We start from the raw sequence: 6,839 nt of genomic DNA, 5'->3' as shown, positions 1-6,839 counted from the left end.
TGTTCCTAATCAAAAATGAGTTTGTCATAATAAATCAGACAAAAAATCCGACAATCCCCCTTCATTGAACCGATTGGTAACGCCCAACCAATAAGTCGCACTTTCAGACAACGCGAGTGGTGTTTAAATGGTTTAACGTTAATGGGAGAACACGCGGGTAACCTTAGCGCCGAAAATGAAGGGAATTGCACAGCGGACTATATTTAACTGCTGCTCAAAGAGGGATGCAATAAAATAAAATAAAAATAAAGCATGTACTGAGAATGAGGTATGATGATATTGTGTAATAGCTAAGTACACACCACAAATATTTTAGCTATAGCTAATCCGTTGCATTGTATTTAGCTATAACTACCAGTATAACGTTAACAAGTTACCAACGCAGCCGTCTGTTTATGATATTTATGAATGATTATACACAAATTTCATAACGTTATGAGGTGTATAATCTCTTAAAGGGATACTTCACTGCCTTTTCATATTAAACTATGTTATTCCCTTAACTTAAACGAGTTGATACATACCTTTCTCGTCTCAGTGCGTGCACTTAATCTCTCTGATGCGCGGTGACGATCTGATAGCATTTAGCTTAGCCCACTAAGCCCAGTTCATTCACTATGGAACCAAACAGAGATCAAGTTAGAAGTACCAAACACCTCCACGTTTCCCCTATTTAAATACAGTTACACGAATAGTTGAACGATCAAGTATGGTGACAAAATAAAACGTGGCGCGTTTCTAATCGGATTAAAAAAGGAGAACTATAATGTATGGCGGAATAGCACTTCTGAGAGTACTTCGGCTCGGCGCAGTAAAAAGCCCCGGCCGAAACATCTTCCCTCACATCTCCCTATTGACAGAAATGAGAGAGTGAGGGGGAGGTGTGAGGAAAGATGTTTCGGCCGGGACTTTTTACTGCGCCGAGCCGAAGTACTCTCAGAAGTGCTAATCCGTCATACATTATAGTTCTCCTTTTTAATCCGATTAGAGAAGTACCACGTTTTATTTTGTCACCATACTTGATCGTTCAACTATTGGTGTAACTGTATTTAAATAGGGAAAACGTGGAGGTGTTTGGTACTTCTAACTTGATCTCTGTTTGGTTCCATAGTGAATGAACTGGGCTTAGTGGGCTAAGCTAAATGCTATCAGATCGTCACCGCGAGTCAGAGAGATTAAGTGCACGCACTGAGACGAGAGAGGTATGTATCAACTCGTTTTAGTTAAGGGAATAACATAGTTTAATATGAAAAAGCGGTGAAGTAACCCTTTAACATGTTTTTTTGTATAACAGATTTGAGGTATAGAGAAGCAGGGTAGAAAAGTCAGCAGACTCAGAGGGAGAGGAGGAGCAGATCAGGTAAAGAAAATGCCATTCAATCAGTAACACACCTTTGCCAGGAAATATGTAATTTAACCATAGACTTAAAAAAAATATATATGGATGTTGTGTCCGTGACGTTACAAAGAGCAGTTCTGTATGGAAGGCCAACAGGGCCAAAACGTGTGAAACTGACGCATAAACACATAATTATGTGACTCGGACTCGAAGACTCGAAAGATGAACTAATCTTTTCTGTTTCCGGTGACTGCCTTGTCTATGGGGCTGGGACTTGATGAACGAATGACTCGAAGACTCTGTCTTCGTGAACTAATCAATTCTGACACGGCCCAGATCAGACATGACGACAGAACTAACAGCTCAAACCAGAAGTCACGAGAGGTAAACTAATCTTTTCAGGGAACAGACGTGATTAAATGTGAAGTGACAAAAGAAAGAACAATTTGGATAGGCAGGTAAGGTGAACTAACAGGCTGCATATAGCCTGAAGCAAGCTAAGCAATTCATTAATTTCTTTCTCAAAGTTTGGCCATTAACGTAATTAGTACTTTTGGAATAAAATAAAAAAAACTGTTATGAGGCGCCACTTTTCAGTGCAAACGGAAGGCATTTCAGTGTAAAAGGAAGTCATTTCAGTGTAAAAGGAAGTCATTTCAGTGTAAAAGGAAGTCATTTGTGTGTACACGGAAGTAACCTGCCTATATTTACCTCATTTACAACTTTGCAATCATGGAGAGGGATCGTGCTACAACTGAAGCAATAGAATTTTGCGAAATGTGCTTACTTGGCGGTCCGTGTACCTTCGGATAATTTGTTTTTTTTTCCTTTTTGTCTTCTAAACGGAAAAACTAAGAAAGCATTCATTTATCATATATTCGACCCTCCCTATGAGAATAAATAAACAAACCTCGAGTCGTTTTTCCCCCTCATATTTTTATTTTTGTTTTAATCACACTCTGTTCTAATCCGCCAAATGGGGGGAAAAAAATAAAATGGATAAACAGCTTGAATATTCGATCTCAGCATGGGCGGGAACAAAACGCTCCTTTCTGCTGATTGGTCAACCAAAGATCAAGCCGCGCCTTTCTTATCTCCAGAACTCCGCTCCGCGCAACAGAATTTGATATATTCTGTTGCGCGGAGCGGAGTTCTGGAGATAAGAAAGGCGCGGCTTGATCTTTGGTAGACCAATCAGAGGAAAGGGGCGTTTTGTGCCCGCCCATTTTGAGATCGAACTAAAGCATGCATCCACATTTTATTTTGTATGTGTGCGCGAGTGTTTTATGGTTGTGCGAGTGAGTATAGGTGTGTCTGCATGCAGTGAGTGTATATGTATGTGCGAGTGTTTATAGGTGTATATGCATGGAAGTTTATATGTATATGCGAGTATTTATAGGTGTATATGCATGGAAGTTTATATGTATATAAGAGTATTTATAGGTGTATATGCATGGAAGTTTATATGTATATGTGAGTATTTATAGGTGTATATGCATGGAAGTTTATATGTATATGTGAGTATTTATAGGTGTATATGCATGGAAGTTTATATGTATATGTGAGTATTTATAGGTGTATATGCATGGAAGTTTATATGTATATGCGAGTATTTATAGGTCTATGCGTGTGTCAAGTTTATACGCATATGCAAGTTATTCACTAGTGTGTATGCATTCATTACTAACATTATATGTATTGGTATGGATTTCATATTAGTGTGCACGTGTATTTCATATATGTATTTTGAACATCCAATAGTAGACATGTATATGCGAGTAATTTACATTTACATTTAATCATTTAGCAGACGCTTTTATCCAAAGCGACTTACAGAAAAGGGGAGAGTAATAGAAGCAACGAAACAGACAAGGCCAACAACCTGTAAGAGCTGTAAGAAATCTCAATTAATTAGCACAATACACAACAATTTTTTTTTTTTTTTAGACATCTACAACAAAAACTCCCGTACGCGAAATGCCGAACACTGGATTTTGATAGCTATGATAACAACCCATTAGGACTAAGGCTGTTGCCCCAGCTGTAGTCGTTAATGCAGATTCAGTGGCCCAATGGGTTGGTTTTGTATGGCATTCTAGCTAAACGCGCAGCAATAGCCATCTACAACAAAAACTCACGTACGCAAAATACAGAACACTGGATTCTGATAGTTATGATAACTATGTAACATACCCGCCTGAAGGCACAAATCCGGATGAGAGACGTAGATATGATCCAGGAGTGTGTGCTTTTTGGTCGTTGCTGTGGTGATCAGTAAGTGCTATTCTGTATTGGTCAAGTGCAAATGGGAAAGATGTGTCTTAAGATGTTTTTTAAAAATGGCTACAGACTCGGCAGCACGAATTAAGATCGGCAGGTCATTCCACCAGGTGGGAACGGTCCAGGAAAATGTCCGTGAGAGCGATTTCATGCCTCTTTGGGATGGAACCACGAGGCGCCGCTCGCTCGCAGAACGCAAGCTTCTGGAGGGTGTGTAAGTCTGAACAAGTGAGTTTAGGTATATTGGTGCAGAGCCAGTGGTTGTTTTGTAGGCGATAACTAGTGCCTTGAATTTGATGCGAGCAGCCATTGGCAACCAGTGCAGTTTGATGAAGAGAGGCGTAACATGCGTTCTCTTCGGCTCATTAAAGACCACTCTCGCCGCTGCATTCTGGATCAGCTGCAAGGGTTTGATAGTGCATGCTGGAAGCCCAGCCAGAAGAGCATTGCAATAATCCAGTCTGGAGAGAACAAGAGCTTGAACCAGGAGTTGTGCAGCCTGTTCTGATAGGAAGGGTCTAATCTTTCTAATGTTGTATAAAGCAAATCTGCAGGACCGGGCTGTTGCAGTAATGTGGTCAGTGAAGTTTAACTGGTCATCAATCACAACTCCAAGGTTTCTTGCTGTCCTTGATGGAGTTATGGTCGATGAACCAAGCTGAATGGAGAAATTTTGGTGAAGTGCTGGGTTGGTTGAGACAACAAGTAATTCTGTCTTTGCAAGATTGAGTTTAAGGTGATGCTCCTTCATCCAGTCAGAAATGTCTGTCAGACAGGCAGCGATACGAACACTGACTGTAGGATCATCTGGTTGAAATGAGAAGTAGAGTTGAGTGTCATCAGCATAGCAGTGATAGGAGAAGCCGTGTTTCTGAATGACAGAACCTAATGATGACATGTAGATGGAGAAGAGAAGGCGTCCAAGGACTAACCCCTTGAGAACCCCAGTAGCTAGATGATGTGACTTAGACACTTTACCTCTCCATGACACCCTGTAGGACCTACCAGAGAGGTAAGACCTGAACCACTGGAGAGCAGTTCCTGAGATCCCCGTCTTCTTAAGTGTTGACAGGAGGATCTGGTGGTTAACTGTGTCAAAAGCAGCAGACAGATCCAGCAGAATGAGCACTGAGGATTTGGAAGCTGCTTTTGCCAGTCTCAGTGCATCAGTTACCGAGAGCAAGGCAGTCTCGGTCGAATGGCTGCTTTTGAAGCCGGATTGGTTGTTGTCTAGGAGGTTGTCCCGTTCAAGAAACATAGAGAGTTGATTGAACACAACTCGCTCAAGGGTCTATGCAATGAAAGGCAGAGGGGAGACCGGTCGGTAGTTTTCTAAAAGTGCTGGATTCAGAGAGGGTTTCTTAAGCAGTGGGGTTACCCGAGCCTGCTTAAATGCTGTGGGAAAGGTTCCCGTGTGAAGAGAAGTGTTGACAATGTGAGTGAGTGCAGGAGTGATTGAAGAAGAAATGGCCTGAAGGATAGGAGAGGGTATAGGATCAAGTGGACAGGTAGTAGGGTGATTGGAAAGGATGAGTTAAGAAATATCTGCCTCAGAGAGTGGAGAGAAGGATGGAAGCGTGTTCATGTTAGTTGTTGAGATGTGCGTGTCAGTTTGTGATGAGGAGAACTGTTTGCTAATGAGGGATGTTTTGTTTGTGAAAAATGATGCAAAGTCATCAGCTGTAAGAGTTGATGAAGGAGGGGGAGGAGGAGGACAAAGGAGAGAGGAGAATGTTTTAAAGAGTTGGCGAGAGTCAGAGCAATTGTTGATTTTGTTGTGGTAGTATGTTGTTTTAGCAGTGGAGACATTTGTAGAGAAAGAAGAGAGAAGAGACTGATAAAAGGCAAGGTCAGTATTGTTTTTAGATTTCTGCCATTTCCTCTCTGCCGCCCTGAGTCCAGAGCGATGTTCACGGAGAACATCAGACAGCCAGGGGGCAGATGGGGTGGGGCGGGCTGGTCTGGATGAAAGGGGGCAAAAACTGTCTAAGGAGGATGTTAGAGTGGAGCAAAGAGTGTCAGTAGCACTGTTAGTGTCCAGTGCTGAGAACTGAGCAGGTGGAGGGAGTGAAGATGAAACCATAGTGGATAGGCGAGAGGGAGAGAGTGAGCGTAGATTACGCCGAAAGGCAGGGGCGTTGGACTGGGGGGATAAAGGGTACTGAGTAACCAGGGCCCGAGGCAGGGGGGGGGCCTTAGAAGTCAGTTTTCTGTACATACACATACATGGTACGGGGGCCCAGCAAGATGGTTTGTACCCAGGGCCCAAAATTTGGTGCTACGCCCTTGCCGAAAGGTAATCTGTGTAGGAGTACGTGTTGTATCAGGAGTCAGTATGAGGTTAAGAGTGATGAGAAAGTGGTCTGAGGTGTGTAATGGAGTAACTAAAGTGTTGTCCGTGGAGCAGTTGCGTGTGTAGACGAGGTCTAATTGGTTACCTGATCTGTGAGTAGCCGTAGTAGATACTAACTTAAGGTCAAATGAAGTCAGTAGAGTGCTGAAGTCTGCAGCTAGGTGTTTATCAAGATGGATGTTGAAGTCACCAAGCAGAATCAGTGGAGTGCCATCCTCAGGCTAGAAAGTAACACATCCAACTCCTCCACAAAATTACCGAGGTGACCTGGAGGACGATAGACCACTACCACATGGATTTTAACAGGGTGAGTAATAGTGATTGAGTGCGATTCAAATGAATTGGCCGGTAGAGACGGTAATGGATCAAATTTCCAATCATTTGAGATAAGCAAACCAGTACCCCCACCCCTCCCAATAGGCCGAGGAGTGTGTGAAAAAGTATAATTGGTTGAGAGGGCTGCAGGAGTGGCAGTGTCCTCTGGTTTGATCCAGGTCTCAGTTAGGGCCATGAGGCTGAGCTGAGAATGAGTCCCAATAGATGAAATAAAGTCTGCTTTAATGCATAGGTGTATATGCACGTGTGTTATGTATGTATTGATAAGCGAAGTTTGATTTAAATCCTACGTGGCGCCTCATAAACTGTGTTGGAAAATTTAACATGCAACATTTTAATTAGCTTTATGATGTACGAAATGACTTGAAAAAAGATTTGTTCATTTTGCTTAACGAGATTTAAAGATACAGTAATCAGAATTGAGTAAAGAGTCAGTAAAATAATCCGAACTCCCCACTACTACTCTTCAGTTGTGGAGGCGCGCGCTGTATATCACGTCACAGAAGGACTACATTACCGTAATCGGATCAG

This window comes from Pseudorasbora parva, chromosome 19 (genome assembly GCF_024679245.1).
Source record: "Pseudorasbora parva isolate DD20220531a chromosome 19, ASM2467924v1, whole genome shotgun sequence".
NCBI lineage: Eukaryota > Metazoa > Chordata > Actinopteri > Cypriniformes > Gobionidae > Pseudorasbora > Pseudorasbora parva.
This window is presented reverse-complemented; position numbering follows the sequence as displayed.